This window comes from Nannospalax galili, unplaced genomic scaffold (genome assembly GCF_000622305.1).
Source record: "Nannospalax galili isolate Female #2095 unplaced genomic scaffold, S.galili_v1.0 scaffold924, whole genome shotgun sequence".
Taxonomy (NCBI): Eukaryota; Metazoa; Chordata; class Mammalia; order Rodentia; family Spalacidae; genus Nannospalax; species Nannospalax galili.
The window spans coordinates 243,369-268,306 of record NW_008350467.1 but is presented as its reverse complement, the minus strand read 5'-3'; the positions used below and the strand labels follow the sequence as shown (position 1 = coordinate 268,306).

The 24,938-nt window shown below is 41.3% G+C and overlaps 1 protein-coding gene across 5 annotated transcripts in view; it reads left to right on the top strand.

Annotated features, from left to right (window-relative positions):
- Window positions 1-67: 67 nt before the first annotated feature.
- Nsd3 (nuclear receptor binding SET domain protein 3) overlaps window positions 68-24,938 on the top strand; it is a 117,471-nt gene continuing 92,600 nt past the window's right edge. Inside the window, exon 1 of one of the 5 annotated variants that reach the window (XM_017801843.2) lies at window positions 68-532. The gene's annotated coding sequence lies outside the window, so the exon portion shown is untranslated. Of the gene's footprint in view, window positions 533-21,897; window positions 21,919-24,938 lie in introns of those variants that run through there. The other 4 variants (XM_008847765.2, XM_017801847.2, XM_017801846.2 and 1 more) reach the window with 4 other exon arrangements.

Below are 24,938 nucleotides of genomic sequence, written 5' to 3'. Positions count from 1 at the left end.
CGGAGTGCCGGTCCGCAAGGCAGGCGTGGGGGCGCGCGGGGTCTCACAGCACCATGGCGGGCAGGTGGTGCGCGGCGGCGGCTGCGGCGGCGGCGGCGGCGGGAGCGGGCAGCAGGGAGACCCAGGCGGAGGCCGAGAGCCGCGTACCGGGCGCCTTGGGGAGGCGAGCAGCTCGCGACCGCAGCCCCGGGATCCTGCTGCCCCTCCGGGCCGCCAGTCTCCGCCTCTTTGCCAGCACCAGCGGCTACGCAGCGACTCCTGTCCCGCCGCCTCCCTTTCGCTCCGCAGCCTTCCGTCTCCCCGCAGCGAGCCCGGCCGGCCGGGCCGTGGCCTTCCTCAGTGCCGGCCGCCATGGCAGGGGCGCCCGGCGCGGGGGAAATCTAGCCCGAGGATTTTATGAGGCCTAGCTTGGTTCCGTCTCCTCCCCCAGTGGCCCGGCAGCTGCCCGCACCTTAGCCCCCACTCCGGGCCTCTGAGTCTCTCCTGTGATCGTACTGACACGGCCGGGGGGTTAGAATGGAACAAGCTGAAGGTAAAGTGTGTGCGCGTGTGTGTGCGTGTGTAGCCTGGGCTGAGGAGGATCCATGGGGCTGGGGCGACCTAAGGACTGAGAACCCGTCCTGAGTGAGGCCGGGGAAGGGGAGGAGGCAGCTGGTGGCCTGAAAGGGTTCGAGGGTAATCTAGAAGGTAGAGCCGACGGTTAGGTGGGTGTGGAAGGAATTGGGAGGTGGGGCTGGAGAGGTAGGATTGGGATATGATGTAGTGGTGCTGAGCTGGGAATTGGGAGTAGAGGTGGGATGGGGGCGGGGATAAGAATGGAAACGGGGGAGGGGCAGGAATAGAGGGAAGAGTTAGATTTGGATATAGAGACCTCGGTGGACTGCAAATTAGGGCGGTCTAGGATGGAATGTGGGAACTAGGAGAGTTGGGGGAAAGGGGAATCGGATTTGATGGAAAGCAAGGCATCTTTGGGGAATCAAGGGAGAGACGAGGGAATTAAAGTGGAGGAAAAGACAGAAAAAAAAAGAGATGAGAAATGATTGTGGCAGAATGCAATATGAGGATAGGAAATAGACGCAGGAAACTGCAAGAAGGAAATAGAATGTTGGATGGGATGAGAATTATCGACTAGGCGTCTCGGAGTGAGGGAAACGAGGATGGGGATTGTTAAGTGTTAAGAGGGAAGGCCTTTTGTTCCTATATTTATGTGTATTCTGTCTTGTATTTCAAGGCTAGAGAATAGAGAAGCTAGTGGTTATGGGGTTGTGATTGTTGTGAAATGAGGGAGGTGTGGGTGTTACTGTTTTTGAGGCAAGAGATGATGTGTTTGCGTTATGGTAGGGAGACAGAGAGACATGGCCATAATTTGATGGTTTTTGGTGAGGGAGTGAAGACTATTCAGGTGTAAAGGGGGCAGGGGCAGCCATGTTTGCTACCAGGCACTGCAGTGTAAATAAATTCCTTTTCCTGTCAGACATCTGCTGAATCTGGAACCGGCCAGCTCACACTGTACCCCTTCTATTCATGAACTTCTCTTACCTCTTGGGTCATTTACAGTTACTCATAACCACCAGAGGAGGTAATGATATTTTCCATCTTGTCTGTTTTGCTCCTTCCTCCTCTTTTCCCTCTTCCTTCTGGTTGCAAACAAGCCATACTGATGAATTGCAGTGTAATATTTAACCCTTTTTATAAATTTAAAATTAGATTTTTTTTTTTTTACTAGCAGAAAACATCATTACTGTCATAGTTCAAACATGATTGTGAAAAGTCTTTTCAATATTGATTGGTTTCAGAAGCCTCCGGACCAGTCAACATGCTTTTTGCAATTCTTTAAGTAAACAAGGAAATTGCATCGGTTATTTTACTTGGGGCTGTGCTCCTGGCAAAGCACCGCGTGGGGGTGAGAACGCTGAGGAAAGATCAGCCTGTGGTGGATTATCATGACGGTGCTCTGAATACTGGAAATTTAGAAATATTGTGCCTTTTAAAATGGTGCTTCTGACAGAGCTTGGTTATGTGTGGTGTGTGAAGAACAATGCTGTCTCTTAAATGGCCTGCTTCTATCCTTCCCTTGGCTTGCATGTAGCTGAATGCAGTCTCCAAATGCCGGGTCAGCACAGCACAGCCCTCTATCTACCCAGTGGCATGCAGTGCTCAGATTCTCATTGAGTTGCCAGCTTTTTTTTCCTTGGGTTGGAAGTTCCGTCACTCTCAGGAAAGCTACAGCAATTCTTTAATGTATTCAAATATAACTACTTGTGTGATTCAGAATTGTTACTAAACGTTTAAACCTTGACACCTTTAGATATAAATTGGTGTTAGGTGAAATCTATTTCCTTTTCATATTGAAAAAGGATTAAATATGCGCCTGACTTAAAAAATTGTAATTGTGGTGATCCAAACTTTAGCCCATAGTATTAATATTGAAACTGTCTTCTAATACCAGCAAGTCCTGTAAAAACTGTAATATCATGAGCACAATCCATTTGTTCTACATATTGATTTGATAAACCTTAATAGTAATGTCCTCTTAATTTTTGTAGAGAATCTTAGGCTATATTTGCAGTTTGGTGGAGAAATCCCGTTAAATATTGTTACAGTGGTACTTCAGAGGGTACACCCAGCATAAACACTGGATTTATAACTTGGGGTGTATTGATCAATAAGCTATAGCCAGAATTTTTTTGAAATTCTGGGAGGACAAGTTCCATTCAAAAAACCATTCAGTGTTTACTTTTTGGAATTTATTTTTATGGAGATTTCTTATTTACAGTTCCCTCTTGTTTAACACATTATTTTTAACTAGTTGGTAAATTTATGTGCATGAACTATTTTATTAGTGCACAATTTTTAGGGAAATGGTAATTGTCTATTAAAATAGAAAACATTTCTTTGGAAGCTTGAATGCACCCTCTTGAGTATTCTGGATTCCTTGGGCAGATATCCGTTAAGTGAAGAAGGCTACTCTAGTTATCAAACACTTGAAATCCAAATTCTGCTTTGATTACTGTGCATATCAGCCCACTTGGGATCTTTTTTATTTTTTTGTTTCTTAATTTTTGACAGGGTCTCATGTATCCCAGGCTAGCCTTAAACTTTCTGTGTAATCAAGGATGAGCTTGAACTTCTGACCTCTTTACCTCCTGAATGCTGAGATTATAGACATTTGCCACCGTGCCTGGTTTATGTAGTGCTGGGGATCCCATCCAGGACTTTGATTGCTAGGCAAGCACTCAACCAATGGTGTTACATCCCCAGCCTCTCCTTTTTAAGTGTTGAATTAACAAATGCTCTCTCTCATACTGTTAAGACCAAAGGAATTTTGGATAAAGGAAACTAATTGTCTGAAAGATTAATTATCTTTGGCTCAACTGTCCAAACTGTTCTAAAGACAATAGTTTCTGGAATTTTAAAATAATAATAAACTCGATAATAGCTAATAGTTTTCCTCTTGTATTGTGCTATGCTGAGTCCACGTACGTGATGCCTTTGTGTCTTCACCAGTTCTCTGAGGCTTGTACTTTTAACTCCTTTTTACAAATGGAGAAACTGAGGTTAAATAACTTAACATTACAGATGGTTTTTTGTTTGTTTGTTTTTTTAATTTTTTTTTTTCGTCTTTTTGAAGCAGCGTCTCCCTGTAGCCCCAGCTGTCCTGGAACTCACTATGTAGACCAGGCTGGCCTTGAACTCACAGAGATCCACCTGCCTTTGCCTTCCAAGTGCTGGGACTACAGGCATGCGCCACCACACCCAGAGAACATTACAGATGTTTTAAACAACAAGGCCAGCATTTGAATCTTTTAAAATGACAGAACCTAGAGCAGCAAACCTTTTCTCCTAGTTTCCTCTTTAAAATCAACAGAATAACACATGCTTGTTATTTTAGAATATGTCAAATATTGTAAAAGACTAAGAAGTTAGGAAGAACAAGGCCCCTAATTACCATCGTAACTATTTTGAAGTTTCTTGAGTGTCCTAGACAATTTCTGTGTATTTACTTAAAATATGTATAAATGGGGTTACACTTAGCATCCCAGAACCCCGGTCTCTACGGAGTTATTCCCTTGACTCTATTTTATTTTCAAACAGGGTCTCCTTAAGTTGCTCAGACTGGCTTCAAACTTGATACCCTTCTACTTCAGTCTCCCAGGTAGCTGTGATTATGTGTGCTGCAGTGCTGGGTGCTGTTCTGTTTTACTTGGCTATCTGGGACATGGGCCTACGAGTTTTGTTTTGAAGAGTCATATAGTGGTCCATTATTTGGAGTATTAATACTTAACAATTTTTTGCCATTATAAAAATACAGTTGAGGGCTAGAGAGATGCCTCTTGCAGATGACGCAGGTTCAGTTCCCAGCACCCACATGGAGGCTAACAACTGTTCTTAACTCCAGTTCAGCAGATCCAACACCTTCTGATCTCCTTAAGCATTGCACAACACGGGTACACTTATACATGCAGTCAGTACACTCATATACATAAAATAAAAATAATAAAATATTTTTTAAAAGAATATAGGCGATCTTGACTGTATTGTTTTTAATTTTAATTTTAATTTTATGTGTACGCATGCTTTGCCTGCATGTAGGCAAGTGCACCCATGTTGTGCAATGCCCGCAGAGGTCAGAAGAGGCTGTCGGATCCCCTGGGACTGGAGTCATGGACAGTTGTTAGCTGCCATGTGGGTGCTGGGATTCAAACCTAGGTCTTCTGCAAGAACAACCAGTGTTCTTAACTGTTGAGCCATCTCTCCAGCCCCTTGACTATATTCTTAATAGTCTGAATGGAAGAGAGATGGTCCAACCTAACTTATTTTACATGAGGAAAAATTGAGATCCATAAAAATTAAGTCCAAGGCTGTGGGGTGAAATCTGTTTCTTGGGTCTTTATACCACATCATGTTACTTCTATTAAGTATTTGAGCTGTCTTTGAAAGCTCAAGGTGGGGGAAAGGTTAGGCACACCATGAGTTCCAGGGAGTTGCACTGAGGCAAGGACTGTGCTTGTATCTTTTCCTATTTGACATTTAGCATATGCACAAAACATTTTATGTGTGAATGAATTGTATTTAAGTTATCTTGATGTCTGTGTTTTGTGTAATGAAGTGGGTTTTGGCAGAAATTTTCCTCTTGTAATAAATTTGTCAGTGAAATAAATAGTAATGGGAAGGAAAACGTCAGAAGTTCAGTCATAGTCCTGACAACAAAATTGAGACACTGGTTAAGTTTTAGAAATAAATTGGAAATACCTAATTGAAAACAGTAGGTTAAAAAAAAATCTTAGGAGACACTGTTGACCATTTTAAAATTATTTTTGCGTATCAAGAGGAAAGTAGGTTACCATGGATTCTTACTTTTCTGTTTGTTTTGTTTAAATATTTTATTTATTACTTTTATGTATATGAGTGTATTGCCTGCATGTATGTGAATGCACCCATGTCCTGCAATGCTGCGGAGATCAGAAGAGGTCTTCGGATTCCCCTGGAACTGGAGTTAAGGACGGTTTGTAGCTGCCATGTAGGTGCTGGGAATTGAACCCTGGTCTTCTGCAAGAGCAGTCAGTGCCCTTAACTGCTGAGCCATCTCTCCAGCCCCCTGATGTTGTTTTTTTTTTGTTTTTTTTTTGTTTTTTTTTTTTAACTTTAAATGTGCCTCTATGGCCTTGAACTCACTATGTATCTTAGGCCAGCCCCCAGCTCATGCATTCCTCTTACCTCAGCCTCCCAGCTGTTAGAATTACAGTTTTGCATCACTGTGCCCAGCATATTGGGTTCTCTAGAACAAAAATATAATCTTGCCTATTGTAGATACTAAAGAAATTAAAATTATTGAAGGTTTAAACAGATTTAGAAATTAGTAAAATCTGTTTTTCATTGCAGCACTGTTTTTGGTTTTACTTTAGGAAAAAGGCAATCTATTAGTTTTTGAAGAAGGAACTAAAATGATTTTTTTTAATTTAAATTTTATCCTTATGTGTTTGAGTGTTATGCCTGCATGTGTGTAAGTACACCTGTGTCATGCAGTGCCTATGTAGGACAGAGAGGGAATCAGATCCCCTGGAGTTATGTATGATTGTTAGCTACAATGTGGATGCTGGGATTCAAACTCAGGTCTTCTGCAAGACTAGCTAGTGCTCTTAACTACTCAGCCAGCTCTCCAACCCCGATTTCTTTGTTAATAAGCAATTAACTCATCCATCATTTGAGTTTTAAAATCAATAGTGAGCTTTATTTCTTCAGGCTGATCTTTTAAAATAAATAATAAGAATAAATTTAAGATGGGGCTGGTGAGATGGCTCAGCCAGTAAAAGCATTTGCCTCCAAGTCTGATGACCTGAGTTCGATCCCTGGGACCCAAACGGTGGAAGGAGAGAACTGACTCCTGTAAGTTGTCTTCTGATTTGCACACATGCATATAAATAAATGTAATTAAAAAAATATTTTTTTGGTCTTTTTGAGACAGGGTCTCCCTGTAGTCCCAGCTGGCCTGGAACTGGAACTCACTTTGTAGACAAGGCTGGCCTGGAACTCACAGAGATCTGCCTGCCTCTGCCTCCTGAGTGCTGGGATTAAAGGTGTATCACCATGCCCAGCTTGGAATACATATTTTTATTTTGTGTGTATGATTGTTTTGCCTGCGTGTATGTAAGTGTGCCACATGTATGCAGTGCCTGGGGAGGCCAGAAGAGGGCGTCAAATTCCCTGGAACTGGAGTTACAGATGGTTGTTAGCCACCATGTGGGTGCTGGAAACCGAACCCAGGTCCTCTTCAAGAACAGCAAATGCTCTTGACTGATGAGCCATCTCTCCAGGCCTGACCTAGCTTTTTTTAAAAAAATAATTTATCTTGGGCTGGAGAGATGGCTCAGCAGTAATGAGTACTGACTGCTCTTGCAGAGGACCCTGGTACGATTCCCAGCATCCACATGGTGGCTATGAACTGCCCTTAACTCCAGTTCCAGGGGAATCTGATGCCCTCTTCTGACCTCCATGGCATTGCACGATATGGGTGCACTCACATACATGCAGGCAATACATTCATACACATAAAATAAAAATAATAAAATTTAAAAAAGTTTATCTTGTGTGTGTGTGAGATGTGTGAGAGTGTAGGTGCAAGCCACAGTTTGCACATGGAAGTTGGAAGACACCAGACAACTTAATGGAAGTTGGTTCGTTCCTTCTACCATGAGTTCCATAGACCCAGCTCAGGTCCTCAGGCTTTCAAGGCAAGCTTGAGCCATCTTGCCAGCCCTACCTAACATTTTTTTTAAAAACTTAACAATTTCATTTAAAAAAAAAACAAACTTTATTTTAATTTTATGCCTATCAGTGTATTACCTACATATTTAAGTACACCTGAGTTGTGCAATGCTTGTAGAGATCAGAAGGTGTCGGATACCTGAAGTTAAGAATGGTTGTTACCCACCATATGGATGCTGGGGACCAAACCCAGGTCCTCTGTAAGAACAGCTGTCCTTTTAACCACCGAGCCACTTTTCCAGCCCCAGTTTCATTTTCATTTTTACTGTTAACTTAGGAAATACTTTAAACACTTCTTTAGTATGTTGCATCTATATAGTATGTCATGAAAAAGTAAAAAGTCTTTTAAATTCTGTGAATTTAGAGAGTGTTCAGTCTTTACTTGGATGAGGGTGTGTAGTTACTCCTGACTTTTATCTGTCATTAATGAGGTTTTGGATTCAAAAAGGCTCTTTGAAAGAGGATTTTTTAGCTTATTTTAAAACTTTAGATGTGACTCTGTTTTTTTTTCTGAGTTAGGGTCTCATATAGCCCGTGTTGGCTTCAAGTGAACTTCTTACATAGCTATGGATAACCTTGAACTCCTGATCCTCCTGCTTTTACCTTCCAAGTGCTGAGATTACAGGTTGGCACCACATGCCAGGCTAAATATGGATCTCAGTTATCATTAAGACAGTGTTGAGGAGAAAGTGAATAGGAAGTCTATACATTCTAGTTTTCATTTTAACTATATGACCCTGGAAACATCTAATAACATTTTATATGACACTTTCTGAGATGTATGATAGAATACTCATAGAATAACTCAGTTTTTTTTTTAAAATAAACTCAAAAGCACAACTATTATTTAATTATAGGCTAAATTGAATTTTTCTGAACTCCTCAGACCAAATAGACTACCAGGTAATAAAGAGTAAGTTTTCAGATTTCAGTTTTCTTCAGAACTTTTAAAAAGAATGTTGCCAGGCATGGTGGTGCACACCTTTAATCCCAGCGTTTGGGAGGCAGAGGGAGGTGGATCTTTGTGAGTTAGAAGCCAGCCTGGTCTACATACAGCTGGGGCTAGAGGGAGACCCTGTCTCAAAAAGACCAAAAAAAAGAAAAGAAAAGAATGTGTGTCCTGATGTTTTCTTCATAGCTTGTACTCTTATTTTAATAGATAAACACTGAGTATTTTTTCTCATAGAACATGCTTTTTTATTTTGGTGTAAATTATGTACATAGTTCATAAACATGCTGGTGTTTGAAATGTAAGAAGTGGGTAGCTTGCCGTGTACTTCTGATTTCTAGAACTTTTTAAAAATTTTTAAATTTTTATGTGTATGAGTGTTTGCCTATATGTATCTTAAATGCATCCATGCATGCAGTGTTCATGGATACCAGAAAAGGGTGTCAGATCTCCTAGAACTGGAGCTAAGGACAGGTGTTAGCTGCCATATGGGTACTGGGAGCCTAACCTGTGATTTTGTAGGTAAAACAAAATCTAGTTTACGAAATTGATTTGAGATTAAGAACATCATTCAGAGCTTTGTGCTGCTTAGACCACTGCCAAGATGTCTCTTGAGTCTTATGTTAACTAAGTTCATTTAACTGTGGAATCTTGTGAATGCAGTTTGTAAAAATCAAACAAAAACTTTAAAAATAGGCATTTTAAAGCCTTCTCAAAGTTGTATAGCATGACATCATCAAGGAAAGCATATAAAACCCAAATGTAGGGGCTGGAGAGATGGGCCAGCAGTTAAGAGTGTGTACTATTCTTGCAGAGGACCAAGTTCGATTCCCAGCACACACATTGGGGAGTCCACAATTCTCTATAGTTCTAGATCCAGGGGATCTGATGCCTCTGGCCTCCAAGAACAACTGTACTCATGTTTACACACATATATGCACACACACACACAATTAAAAATAATAAAAACAAATCTTAAAAAACCCAAGTGTACAGTATAAATAAATAATTAGAAAGTGAACATCATGTACTATTATCCAGGTAATGAGCTGTTTAGAAAAGTGGCAGGGGCAGCCTCTAACTGGCATTGCCTTGGTGGCAGTTGGCTTTAAGGATAAGTATGTTGATGTCTCCTTTTGAAATCAAAAGAGCCTAGATTCCTAATCAGGAGAGGTCAGCAAATACAAAAATGGACTATCCAGGTTTTAGGGTTTTATTTTGGATGCTGAAGATGGAGCCCAAAGCCTTGTCCATGCTAAGTACATGCTTACCACATGCTGTACTCCCAGCCCATAAATGGGATAACCAGGTTTTCATTGTTACTGTGAAAAGGAATATCTGAGTTACTTTTAAAAAGTCTCTAACATTGATTGTCAGCATTTAGTAGTTTGAAAATTTAAAGCTTTATTTATGAATATGGAGCAAACCAAAGTTCCATTTATTGCTAAGTATTGTTTTGAGTTAGACCCATTTGCACATTTTGGTGTGTAACTATTTGGTGTTGGATTAATAAGCACTCCAGAAGTGATTTTTGTTTAGAAAATGTCAATTTACCTCTATTGTTAACTTCCTAGCTTAAATATATTATTTGGCAAAAACAAGTTTGACATTTTTGCTTTCAGGGTAATGGATCCATTCAAAACACACTAGCAGAGAAGTAATCAGTAGTGGCAGTCCATTTCTGACTCTTGCCTTTGGTGCCTCAGGTGCTGTAATTTGACTAAGTGAACAAAAATTTTTCAGAAGAACAAGGAAATACTAGGTTGTTTTTCTGGACTTCTAAGTTGTTTTCGTACATATTTGAAAAAAAATGTTGACTTTCAAGGATCATGTTAGCATGAAAAGTTGAATGCTTTCCCACCTTTGACCACCTGCTGAACACAGTATTTCTTAACATTCAGCAACATGAACTTTGAGAACCTCCTCCCCAGGGTTTCACTATGTAGCCTTGGCTAGCCTATAATTTGCTATGTAGACCAGGCTTGCCTGGAACTCACAGAGAACCTCCTGCCTCTGTCTCGTAAGTACCGGGATTAAAGGTGTATGCCACCACGCCAGGCACAGTGTATGTATGTGTGTGTGTGTGTGTGTGTGTGTGTGTGTGTGTGTGTTTGTTTGTTTTCATGTGTACAGTACATGTGTACTCATGTTTGTAGAGACCAGAGGTCAACCTTGGGTGTTGTTCTTTGGGAGCTCTTCACCTTATTTTTTGAGACAGGGTCTCTCACTGCTTAGACTAGGCCAGCAATCCCAGGGATCCTCCTGGCCCTGCCTCTCCAGTTCTGTGCACACTACCATGCCTGACTTTTTATGTGGGTGCTTGGGATCATAGATCCTTATGCTGGCAGGGCAAGCACTTCGCTGATTGAGTCATTTCTCAGTCCATTTTGTTTTGTGAAATGTTTTGCTCTGTAGCACAGGCTGGCCTTGAACTTCCTGAGTACTAGGATTATAGGCATGTGCTTCCTTGCCTGGCTCTGGGTTTTTTTTGTTTTTTTTTTTTTTGTTTTTGTTTTTGTTTTTAATTTGTTTTGTTTTTTCATTTCTTGAAACAGTTTCCCTATATAGTCCAGACTGGCCCAAAACTCAAAAACTCAGTATTTTCCTTCCTTATTCTCCCTTTGCTAGGATTGTAGGTGTGAGCCACCATTCAAGCCTGGTATGCATTTTTAGAATACTATTGAATCACACATTGATATTATTTTGTAACATGTTTTATTGTTCAACGTAATTGTGATTTTTCTTTTTTTTGAGACGGTGAAAAAATTTTGTTTTGATTTTAAAAACTGATAAATAGTGAGTGCCTTTGTATTAGTGTTCTGAAATCTGTTTACCATAGCTCTGTTGGTGGTCTATTAGTCAATTAGCAAGTTCTGAATATTATAACTTGATAAACATCATTACACAAAAATCTTTCATTATAATAAATCCATAGAAAAATAGAATTATTTAAAAGATATGTAAAGATTTTAAAACTTATTTTATATGTACATGCAAATTGTTCTTTTCTAAATATTTTATTATTTTTCTTTTATGTGTATGAGTGTATTGCCTGCATGTATGTGAGTACACCCATGTCGTGAAGTGCCGTGGAGGTCAGAAGAGGGCTTCGGATTCCCCTGGAGCTGGAGTTAAGGACGGTTCATAGCCTCCATGTGGGTGCTGGGAATCAAACCCGAGTCCTCTGCAGGAGCAGTCAGTGCTCTTAACCACTGAGCCATCTCTCCAGCCCCTCAAATTGTTCTTTATAGAAGTTTTCCTTATTCAAGATTCTTAAGACCAGGTGCTAGAGAGGTTATGAATACAGGAAAAGTTGAATGCTTTCCCATTTTGGACTACCTGCTGAATATAGTAGTTCTTAAAATCCCGCATCATGAACTTTGAGAAAAACTGGTTTTTGTTTGTTTGTTTGTTTCCTGATACAGGGTCTCATTATGTAGCCTTGGCTGGCCTAGAACTTGCTATGTAGACCAGGCTGGCTTTGAACTCACAGAGAACCTTCTGTCTCTGCCTCCTAAGTCCTAGGATTAAAGGTTATGTGCCACCATGCCCAATTAAGAGCACTGGCTCTCTTGCAGAGGACCCAGGTTCAGTTCCCAGCACCTACATCGTGGCTAATAACCATCTGAAATTCCAGTTCCAGGGGCTCTGGTGCTTTCTTCTGACCTCCTCAGGCACTGCATGACATGGGTGCACCTACCTACACACAAGCAATTTACTTATATACATAAAATAAATACAATAAAAAAATTTTTTTTAATTTTATTTTATGTGTATGAGCATATTGTCTGCATGTATGTAAGTGCACTCGTGTTGTGCAGTGCCCACGGAGGACAGAAGAGGGTGTTAAATTCCCTGAAACTGGAGTTATAGATGGTTGTTAGCTGCCATGTGGGTACTGGGATTTGAACATGAGTCCTCTGCATGAACATTAACCACTGAACCATCTCTCCAGCCCCAAATAGAAAAAAAAAATTTAAAAAAAAGATTCTTGGGACCAGAGTGTTTTTGGATTTCAAATTTCTTTCTTAAATCTTGGAATATTGGCATGTACATAATGGAAATATCCTGGGAAGGTGACCTAAATCTAAACATGAAATTCCTTTATGTTTATATATACCTTTTATACATGAGCCATAGGTTATTTTTATTGTGCTGGGAATTTAACTTATGGCCTTGTACATCTAAGCATGTGCTCTATCACTAAACTACACCTTTAGCCTCGAAGGTAATTTTATAGTGTATTAGCACACCTGTGTTTTGACTGCCATCCGTTACATGAAGTCAAGTCAGACAGGGTCTTTCTATGTATTCCTTACCATGTGACCTGGACATCTCTGTGTGGACCAGGCTGGCCTCAAACTCACAGAGATCTACCTGCCTCTGCCTCCTGAGTGATGGGGTCAGAGGTGTGAGCCACCACGCCGAGCTGAGTTTTCTAGTCTTGATGTCAGGATAGTGTTCATGAAGTTTCAGATTTTGGATTTCAGATATTTGGATTAGGTGTTCAGCTTGTAATCATTCTGTATATATGTATGTGTTCATGTGAGGTATGTGCATGCATGTGAAGGCCAGAAGTTGACACTGAGTTTCTTCCTCAGTTGCTTTCCACCTTGTTTTCTGAGACAGGATCTCCCTCTGAGCCTGGAGTTAACTGATTTGACCAGGCTGACTGGTCTATAAGCTTCAAGGACCTACTTATCTGCACTCTCTGCACTGGTGTACAGTTGCAGGCCACTATTGTGAGTGTTTACACAGATGGTGAGGATTTGAACTGAGGTCCTTCCGCTTGTGCAGCAGGTGCTTTACTGGCTGAGCCAGCTTTCCAACCCTCTTGGCACCCTTTTAGTGAAGTATAATTCATATACCATACAATTTACTTATTTAAAGTATACAATTCAGTGTTTTTTTAATAACTGTTACAGAGCTGTGTCATCATCACCACAGTTTTAGAGCATTCCAAAAAAGTTAGAACCTCTTTAAATGAGAATTATTTTTAAAGACTTGTATTTATTTGTGACTTCTAAAATACAGATGCAGTGGTACCTGACATAGTCCAGATACTTTGAACTTTAGCAGGAGGATGCCTAACCCCTGGAGTTTGAGACCAGCTTCAGCAAACTTAAGATCATATCTCAAGGTGGCTGGAGCGATGGCTCAGCAGTTAAGAGTACTTGCTGCTCTTGTAGAGGACCTGAGTTTGATCCCTGCACCAAAGTGGCAGTCCATTGCTATTTCTAACTCCTGTTCCAGTGGATCCATTACCCTTTTCTGTTCTCCTTGGGCAGCAGGCACGCACACGATGCACATATGTACGTGCAGGAGCACACACACATAAAATAAGACTTTAGGGAAAAAAAGATAACATCTCACAAAAGGAAGGCTGGTGAGATGGTTGTGTTAGTTAGGTAAGGGCGCCTACTGAGTGACCTGAAGTCAGTCCCCGGGACCCACATGATGGGAAGAGAGAACTAACTCTTCCAAGTTGTTCTCTGACCTCCATCCATGTGCTTGCAGTGGCATGTGCACACTTGTGTGTGTGTGCATACACAAAAAAATGTAATAAAAATTTTAAAGAGTGTGAGTGCTAGGTCATAGCATATATGAATATAACTCATGTGACACTTATTTATACACTTAAAAGAGGATGTCCTCTGTGAAAAGAAGATGCACATATGTTAAAACATGACAAAATTTTTTAATTTCTGTAGTATGAGGCATATTTCTTGAATTATAAGATCATGTTTTTGTCTAGGCAAGATGCCTTTATTAAAAAAGCTTGTATATGGGTTACAATGTTTGTTTTGGACTGGTGAAATGGCTCAGTGGTGGCACTTGCCACCTAGCCTGACAATCTGAATTTGATCCCAGGAACTCACACAGTATAAGGAGAGAACTGACTTCTGCAAGTTGTCTTCTGACTTCCACACGAGTACCGTGGCATACGCACAACTCTCGACACACAAATAAATGCAACTAAAATGATAAATTGAAGATGTTTTAATTCAATCTTGATTTAGAAACACTTTTAAGAACTGTCCATGGAAAGTGTTCTACCTATATATTTCACTTTAATATATTTCACTCTGAGAGATTTGCTTCACTCTAACTGACCTTTATCCCTAGTAATTGCTGTACAGTTCTGTATTATTTTTTAAAGAATTTATTATTTATTATTTTTATTTTATGTGTATGAGTGTTATGCCTATGTGTAGGTAAGTGCACCCATGTTGTGCAGTGCCTGTGGAAGACAGAAGATGCTGTCGGATCCCCTGGAACTGGAGTTATGGACAGTTGTTAGCTGCCATGTGGGTGCTGGGATTCAAACCCAGGTCTTCTACAAGAACAACCAGTGTTCTTAACTGCTGAGCCAGCTCTCCAGTCCCCAGTTCTGTTTGCTTTTAACCAGTTAAGTAGAACTTTGCATGTGTGGTATTATGTACATGTGGCTGTGGATGTGTAGGCCTGTGTGTGTGTGAGCATAGAAGGTGTTCTATCATTTCCTGCCTAATTCTTTGAGACAGGGAGGGTCTCTTCCTGACCCCAGAACTGGTGGTCTTTTTCTGGCTAGTCTGGCAGTGAGTAAGCTCCAGAAATCCTCTTGTCTGCCTCCATGATCCCTGGCTTGTTATGTGGGTGCTGGGATCCAAAGTCATGTCCTCATGGTTGTACAGCAGATGTTCTTAACTGCTGTGTTATCTCCCCTCCCCTTTTAAAATAAGGTGGATAGTGGAATTCAAGGGCCTAAGTTGAGATCTGAGTTCCTACCCTCATCTCACCTTACCATTGAGGATCAATGCTCTTGCCTTTGACTAGAGTTGGTAATTAACAATTCTTGTAGTTATAGAGATAAAAATTGGAAGGGCTGGGGTTGGGGATTTAGCTCAGTGGTAGAGTGCTTGCCTAGCAAGCGCAAGGCCCTGGGTTCAGTCTTCAGCGCCGAAAAAAAAAAAAAAAGACAAAATAACAAATATTGGAAGGGCTAGAGTACCTAGACTGTAGCAGGCATGTAGTTTGTAATAAATATTTTTAAAATACAGAAGCAGTGGGGACTGGAGAGAGGCTCCAGTGATTAAAAGTACTTGCTACTATTTCAGAGGACCTGAATTTGGTTTCCAGCATCTATGTTGGGGTAGCCCACAACTGTCTATAACTCCAATTTCAGAAGATTCAACACCCTCTTCTGGTCTCCACAAGAACTTGTACTCATATACAAGACACATATACATAAATGAAAATAAATCTTAAAGAAAACCAGAAATAATGTATTGGGACTGAGAGTGTGGTTTAGTGGTGGAATGCTCTTCTATCATGTGTCAGGCGGCCTTTGATTAAATTCCTGGCTTAAAAAGAAAAAGAAAATGCTGTCTGAAAATGAGTCTTTATTCATATGTTTAGTGGATGAACAAGTAAACTCAGTCACCTACCTTAAAGATGCTTGAACAGCACCTTTGTGTAGGTTATGTGACTGTTTCTCAATAAGAGAGTTCATGTTGGTACAAGTATGAGCATGAAGTTAACTTTCCTGTCCAGGTTTACTTCCACTGCTGTTGTTGCAACATCATAGTGTTTGTAACCTCATCAGAGTTTTGTGTTCTGATGAAATGAGTGATGTTGAATATAATTAGCCTAAAATATCAGAATGATAAGACAATGAAGCAAAATAACAACAAAAACCAAAAAACACTCAAAATGTCCTTATAGGATATTAAAAATTGCTTAGTACTTTCAAACATAATACTTGTCATAATCCAAGAACCAGCCAACCATGGTGGATCATGTCTTCAGTCCTAGCACTTGGGAGGCAAAGGCAGGTGGATCTCTGAGTTCAAGGTCAGCTTGGTCTACATAAGACCCTGTCTTTAAAAAAAAAAAAATTATTCTCTGTGTATGAGTGTTCTGTGTGCATGTATATAAGTGTACCTGTGTGTATAATGGGCAAAAGGTAAGAAGAAGGCATCAGATACCTTGGAACTGGACTTATAGATGGTTGTTAGCCGCCATATAGGTCCTGGGAACTGAGCCTGGTCCTCTGTAAGAACAGTGCTCTTAACCACTGAGCCATCTCTCACATTATGTTTTACCTTTTTTTTTTTTCTGTCTTTTTGAGACAGGGTCTCTCTGTAGCCCCAGCTATCCTGGAACTCTCTATGGAGACCAGGCTGGCCTCAAACTCACAAAGATCCCCTGCCTCTGCCTCCCAAGTGCTGGACTTAAAGGTGTGCGCCACCACGCCCGGCTTTTTTATTTTTTGTTTTTAAACTTTAGGAACGAGTTTTAGGGGCTGGAGAGATGGCTCAGTGGTTAAGAGCATTGACTGCTTTTGCAGAGGACCTGGGTTTGATTCCCAGCACCCACATGGCGGCTATGAACCGTCCTTAACTCCAGTTCCAGGGGAATCTGAAGCCCTCTTCTGATGTCCGCAGCATTGCATGACATGGGTGCACTCACATACATGCAGACAATACACTCCTACACATAAAATAAAAATAAAATTTAAAAAGAAAATGAGTTTTACTATAACTTTTTTTCAGGGGGCGTCTCTCTGTAGCTCTAGCTGGCCTGGAACTCATGAGATCTGCCTGCCTCTGCTCTAAAGTGTTGGGATTAAAGGTGTGTACCATCACACCAGGTTAGTTTTACTATAATTTTAAGAGTTTTTTTGAGAAAAATATAAGTAAATATGCAGATGAGCTTGTACCCTAGATTTCATAATGAATAGAACAAGGCAACTGATAGAAATTGCTCAGTCTTCCGTAGTTTTCATTCTGAGCTTTGATGTCAGAGACTGGAAAATAACATTTTTCTGCCAGAGATAATACTTTGTTTGTTGTTGGATGTGGTCCAGAACAAAATGAAGACAGCACAGGTTAAAGAAAATAGGTAAGAGAAATGAGGTGTTTTACTCGTGAGTTTTGTATTGCGGGGGCTGGAGAGATGGCTCAGTGGTTAAAAGCACTGACTGCTCTTGCAGAGGATCCAGGTTCAGTTCTCAGCACCCACATGGCAGCTAACAACTGTAACTCCAGTTCCAGGGGATCCGGACCTGTGGGCATTGCATGACCCGGGTGCACTTACATACATGCAGGTGATACACTCATACACATAAAATAAAAATATTAAGTAAAATATTTAAAGAAACAAAGTAGGTCAGTAGTAATGTGTTTTAGTCAGAAAAAAAAAAGAACTACAACCATCCTAAAATGTTGACTAACAATGGAGTCATAGTTAAGTGAAAACTGAATTTAATGACAAGTTTTATGGTTAAGTAAAATAAGATGTAGGTTTAAAATTTTTTCATTAATGATATTTTACTTTATACAGATTGCTTCCTGACACAGGATAGTTTAATGTTTTTGAGCATCGGTTTTCTTTTAATACTTTGAGATAGGGTCTCACTTTGTAGCTCAGGCTGGCCTCCAAATCTTGAGCACTGGATTATAGAGCTGCATCCCATTCTAACTAGCTTTGTTTTAACATACTTAAAGTAGAAATTTTCAAGTGAAAGTTTCAGGTAATGTGCTGGGATTAAAGGCGTCCACCACCCAGCCTCTTTGGGAACTCTTATTTAAGAGTTTTGTTCAGACATGGGATATATACCAAATAAATTCTGTCCACACCATAGAGTCAGAAAAGAACAGTTGGGCATAGTGGTGTATACGTTCAATCTCAGCCTTGGGGAGGCAGAGGCAGGCGGGGATTTCTGTGAGTTCCGAGCCAGCCAAGGCTACACAATGAGACCCTGTCTCAAAAAAAAGTCAGAAAATAGTTTTGTGGTCAGCTTTGGACCCACCAGTCAAAGTCATCTCCATGCCATTGGTGGACTGGAAGGAGTCATGCCAGCTGGTGATCTTAGTGTGTGCTGTGTCTTAGGGTCCTCGAGTGAACAATGCCAGGCAGCAGACATAGGCACCTTGACACCAGCAGATTGGCTGATCACGATTTGCACTGTCTGTGAGTACGTGGTGGTCACATCTCCTTTTATCGTAACTTGGGTGAGTTAATTCTCAGATTTAAACAGTGCTTGGTGTGGTGATGCATACTTAAAATCCCTGCATTTGGGAGGTGGAAGCAGAGGATCTTTTTGAGGTCATTCTCATAGTGTGTTTGAGGCCAGTGTGGGCTACAGAAGACCTTGACTTAAAAAGATAAACAGCAGGGGGCTAGAGAGATGGCTCAGCAGTTAAGAGCACTGACTGGTCTTGCAGAGGACCTGGGTTCAATTCTCAGCACCCACATGGCGGCTATGAACCGTCCTTGACTCCAGTTCCAGAGGAATCTGAAGCCCTCTTCTGACATCTGCAGCATTGCACTACACAGGTGTACTCACACACATGCAGGCAATACATTCACACACATAAAATAAAAATAATATGGTGGCGCACGCCTGTAGTCCCAGCACTTGGGAGACAGAGGCAGGTGGATGATCTCTGTGAGTTCAAGGCCAGCCTGGTCTACATAGTGAGTTCCAGGACAGCTGGGGCTACAGGGAAACCCTGTCTCAAAAAGACAAAAAATAAAAATAAATAAAAGATAACAGCTGGGCATTATTTTTATTTTATGTGTATGAGTGTATTGCCTGCATGTATGTAAGTGCACCCATGTTGTACAATGTCTCAGAAGAGGCTGTCAGATTCCTTGGAACTGGAGTTATGGAATGGTTGTTAGTGTAGTCACCATGTGGGTGCTGGGAACTGAACCTGGGTCCTCTGCAAGAGCTGTCGCTGCTTTTAATCACGGAGCCATCCCCCCAGCCCCTTGAAGATAAATTTTTTAAAAAAACAACATAACTGGATTAAAGGATTATTTCTGCTCCTCTATTCCTAGCCTCTTGTTTTTTTTTTTGGCGGGCGTCGTGCACGGGGGAGTAGGGGGGGTGTGCTGGTCTGGTACTCACTGTGTAGCTCAGGATGACCTTGAGTTTCTGATCCTATCTCCACCTCAGTGCTACCACACCCAGTTTTATGTGGTGCTGAGGTTCAAACCCAGGATTTCCTGTGTGCTAGGCAAGTACTTTACCGACTGAGCTACATCATCAGACTCCCATACACATTCTTGAATAAACAATCAAGACTTTTTAGTTAGGGAACTTGTACTTAATTATATGTGTATGTACATATATGTGCTCCTGTGCACTGGTTGTTTGCCTCTGTGAGTGCATGTGGGGCCAGAGTTTGATGTTGAATGCCTTCCTCAATCCCTTTTCCACCTTTTTTATTTTGGAGATAAGGTTTCACTATGGCTAGGCTGGAACTCAGAGATCTACCTGCTTCTGCCTCCTGAGTGCTGAGATTAAAGGCATGAGACCACGTCCAGCTTTCCACCTTATTTTTGAGGGAAACTCATTGAATCTGGAGTTCATTGTTTCAGGTAGACTGTCTGATTAGTGAGCCTCTAGGATCTACCTGTCTCCACCCTCAGTGCTAGGTTTACAGAGGTACACTGCCCCTGCTTGGCTCTTTCTTTTTTTTTTAAACAGTGTCTTACTATGCAGCTCTGCTTGGCTTAGAATTCTCTGTGTAGACCAGACTGGCCTGGAATTCACAGAGATCTGCCTGCCTCGGCCTTCCCAGTGCTGAGATTAATGGTGTGCACCTTCACACCCAGCACTTTAATAGACTTTAAAAAATGGTTCTATGGTTCTTGCTGTAGTGCTATTTGTGTATGTGTGTGGGGGTGGGGGGGTGAGTGTTCATTTTTTGAGACAGGGCCTTACTTTGTAGTCTTGGCTGGACTGGAACTTGCTATACAGACCAGGCTGGCCTCAGAGATTCACCTCCTGCCTCCCATGTGCTAGGATTAAAGGCGTGCACCACCAAGCCCAGCCTCTAGTGCTATTTTTACTATGAAGTTTCTTTCCCTACATACTTTTTTGTGGAAATCAGGTACAAAACCCACTGTGGTGCAGAGATTTTGATTGTCAGAAGTTGAAATAAGAAGTGCACTTAGAGTTCTAAAGGGCCCAGTTCATTCCTGTGTGGTGGCGACTGGAGTGGTAAGGGTGTAGAAAGCAGGAGTGGCCGCGCCATTGGAACGGGAGGAAACCCTTTTCCTTTCTTCTGCATATGTGGAAGGTGACAGCAACATTGTACCAGTGATTAAGATCCAGTGACTTTTCCTGTCTAGGGACAAATTGTAGGTCACATTAGGGAATATGTATTCATAGATTAAGACTGACTATATACTGTTTTCATGGGTGAGGTTCTTTTTATTTTAATTAACTTGCTTACTGGTTCTTGAGACAGGATCTTACGTGTGCCCCCACCCCCACCCCCACCCCTCATGACTTCAAGCTCACAGTGTAGCCAGGAATGACTTAAACTCCTGATTCTCCTGCCTCTACTTCCCAAGTGTTGCATTATAAGTGTGTACCAATATGCCAAGCTAAGAATCTTTTTTTTTTTTTTCTGGTCTTTTTGAGACAAGGTCTCCCTGTAACCACAGCTGGCTTGGAACTCACTATGTAGACCAGGCTGGCCTTGAACTCACAGAGATCCGCCTGCCTCTTCCTCCCAAGTGCTGGGATTAAAAGTGTGCGCCAGTTTAGGCTAAGAATCTTTTAAAAGTGGTATTTAGGCATCCCAGTTTTAGGTTAATGCATAATCCTTGTTACATGCTTTATAGAGAGATGTTAGTAAAACTAAAGAAAACAGACTAGAAATGTAAGAAAACACTTTTTCTTTTTTCTTTTTTTTTTTTTTGAGACTAGATCTCACTGTAGCCCTGGCTGTTCTGGAACATTTGTTTTTCTTACAGTATTGGATGTCAGAAGTCTAATATAGGTCTCACTGTGCCAACATTGATCAAGGTATCCACAGAGCTTCATTCCTTCTAGGTACTTTGGAGGAAGAGTTCTTTTCCTTGCCTTTTCCTCTTTGAGGTCTCCTGTATTCTTGGCTCATGGTGTCCTTCCTCCATTTTCAAAGCCAGCAGCACAGTGTCTTCAGCTTTCTTTCTGACTCTCTTCCCCATCTTACTTTACCCACAGAATCCTTGTAATTATGTAGGGCCAAACTGAATCATAGCAGATAATGTCTTGGTTGCATGATTGTGTTTTCTGCTCCCTGTGTAATCGTTTGGCAGTTCCTTCACTCACCTGTTGTACTGGGATAGGGATGCAGGGATGATCGCAGCATGAGGACCCAGTGTCTTTGTTAGAATTGCTTTTCCTCTCCACAGCTGAGGAAGGCACTGCCACACTTTGCTTTGGATATTAAAGATAAATTGATTTCAGATATCTGAACAGTCGGCCAATCTGTCAATAATGAAACTGTGCAAAGACACATCAAATACAGTATGCAATTCTAATATAAATTGATTTTGTGTTTAGGATAGGGTTTGTATTAATCTATTTTATTTTTAATTATGTATATGTATATGGGTGTTCTAGTTTCTTTCTATTGCTGTGATAAGAACACTGACCAAAACTTACATGGGGAGGAAAGGTTTTATCTTACATATCCCAGATCACAGTCGTCACTGAGGGAAATCAGGGTAGGAACTCAAGGTTAGAACCTGGAGGAGGGAGCTGAAGCACACACCATGGAGAAATGCTGCATACCTCTTTGCTCCCCTGGCCTATGTTCAGCCTACTTTCTTATACAATGTAGGACCACCAGCCCAGGGTGGCACCACCCACAATAGACTAGGCCCTTCCACATCATTCAACAATCAAGAAAATGCCCCCACAGACTTGGTAACAGGTCAGTGCAACAGAGGTAATTTCTTAATTGGGGTTCCTTCCACCCAGTTGTGTCACGTCAACAACTGAAACTAGCACCTTGAGTCTGAGCATGTGAGTGCAGGTGCCTACAGAGGCCAGAGGCATTAGATCCCCCTGGAAGTGGAGCTGTATGCTGTTGAACTGGTTGAATGTGGGTGCTGGGAGCAACTTAGGTCCTCTGCAAGAGCAATACACACTCTTAACCACTGAGCCATCTCTCCAGTCCAAAATTTAATTTTTTGTGTGTATGAATGAGTGTTTTGCCTGCATGTAAGTGCACCTGTGCATGCAATACCCGCAGAGGCCAGAAGAGGGCGTTAGATATCTTGGCACTGGAGTTCTGAAGGTACCATGTGGATGCTGGAAACAGAACCTGGGTCTTCTGGACAAACAACTAGTGCTCTTAACAAGAGTCATCTGTCCAGCCCAAATGTTTAAAATTTGTTGGAAAAGACATTTTAGTCAGTGATTCTTGGATGATCTATGTTTATACTATGTATTTTCAGCATTAAATTTTTCCTTTTACATTTATTTACTTGTGCATGTGCTTAAGTGTTTGTGTGTATCACAGTGCACATGTGGAGGTTAGAGAACAACTTGCAGGAGTTGGTGCTCTCCTTCCACCATGTGGCTCCTGGGGATGGAGCGTGGGTCTTTTGGCTTGGTGGCAGGAGTCTTGACCTGCTCACTGTCCCTATGTTTAGTATTTAACAAAACACCTGATTTTTTCTTTTATTATTTATTTATTTATTTATTTATTTATTTATTATTTCAAGCAGGATCTCAGTATGTAGTGGCACCACTCTCAGCTCATTTTTTTGTGTGTATATGTTTTTGAGACAGGGTCTCCCTGCAGCCACAGCTGGCATAGAGCTCACTTTGTAGACCAGGCTACCCTTGATCTCACAGAGATCTGTCTGCCTCTGCCTCCTGAATGCTGGGATTAAAGATGTGTGCCACCATGCCCAGTTTGGCTGATTTTATTTTTTTACTGAAATATTACCAACTAAAATAAACTTGCATCCTGTGGCAGTTTGAATGAAAATGTCCCCCATAGGCTCCAAGTATTTGGACATTTTGTCCCCACATAGGATGCTGTTTTGGGAGGTCTTAGAAGGTGTGGCTATCCTAGAGGAAGCATGTCACTGGGGGTGGGCCTTGTGGGATCTCCAGTTGCTCTCTTGCTTCCTGTGCCTGTGTGATGATGTGAGAGCTTAGCTTCTGCTGCTCCTGCTCCAGCCACCGTGCCTCCCTGCCATGACAGACTGTAATTCCTCTGGAACCGTAAGCTCAAATAAACTCTTCCTTCTACAAATTGCTTTGGTCAGTGTTTCTATCACAGCTCAGAAACGTGACTAATACACATACTAAAACTATTTAGAAGGTTTAAAAGTAATTGAAGCAAATTTTATTTTGTTGTTTTTGTCTTAGTGATCTGATAACCTCCTGAGAGTTTGGCTTTGTGTTGGACATCGAAATATGACTACAGATACTTTCTAAGCTTCTTAATGAGTTTTTAGGAAGAAAAAGCAAATCTGGGGCTAACAGGATGGCTCAGTGGGCAAAGTGCTTGCCACACAGTCTTGAAAACCTGAATTTGGATCCCTAGTGTCTACATAAATAACCAGGTGTGGCAGTGTGCTCCTGTAACCCTAAAACTGGGGTGAAAACAGTTGGGTTCCAGGGAGCTCATTGGCTAGCCAGTTCAGTTGAATCTGTAAGCTCCAGGTTCAGTGAGATGCCCTGTCTCAAAATATAAGATGGAGAGGGATCCAGAAACAAGCCTGTTGTCAACTTTTGGCCTCTACATTTATACATATGTGTACAACCCCCATAGATGTACACACAAAGCAAATCTGTAGAGTCTCTTCTAATTCAGGTTAACAAATAGCCCATGGCATTTTTATAACTCTAGTTACTTAATGGTAAAATATATGCATTGTTAACTCAATCCTGTGTCCCCAAAGTATAATACTCCTTTATTCAGGATTGATTCATTGATAATGTGTCAGGTACTGCAGTTAGCTGTGGGTATTCAAAGATGGTTTCATTTCCATGTCTTCAGTATACATTTCATTCTTTCCATAGTTTCTGATATCTGAGGAATTTCCCTTGTCTAAGTTATAGTGTGTTTTCATTAATTACATCTAATTTGATTTCATATCATATCAAGAAAAAGGTTACAAAAATATAACTCACTTGAAACTTGTAATACTAAGATTTTGAGAAAGCTCTTAGCTGAAATTGTTTGAGGTGCTGATCTACTGTCAGTCTTCAGCTCAGCTCCTACTTCCTAAGCCTGGGAATGGATGACAGCCTCATACCCTACCTTCTTAGCCTCAGATATCTTCCTCTTACCCAGATCACTTGTCCCTTTCTGTCAGGAGGGACTCTGTCTCATTTATCTTTTATCTCTGGAGCTCGGACTTAATACAGACTGAAATGAATGAGGGACTCTTACTAGGAGTGGTTTCTGAGCTTCACCCCAGGCATTTTCCCTTTACCGCCAATAATGTTGTAAGCGCTAGGGTTATAGGGACCTGGTCTGAATTTTCAGTCCTATGATTGTACTACATCGTAGCTCAGCATCTGCCTGATACATGTTTGTTTTATTAGAGAAGTCTGAATAGATTGAGAATAGGGAGACAACTTGACTGTAACTTTTGGTTTCCTTCCCATTATTGCAACAGCAGCAGGATGGCAAGGAAGGTGAACCACCTCTGCACTCTGTCTCAAACCTACAGAGGGCAGTTGGCAGCAGCTAATGTCCAGAATTGATGTGGTGAAGTGTTTTACTATTACTTCTTACGTAAATGTTTTGAGAGCATGCTCATGTCATACACACTCACACCCTTCCTTTGTGGCAAGGTAACCCTGTACCAGGTGGAGTGCTGTGGTGGAGTGTAAGTAGGATGCTCTGTTAGTAGAAGACACTAGACTTGGCTCTCATTTAGAGGGTATATGATGTGTGAGGGGTGGCCTTGAAATGTCCTTGGAGTA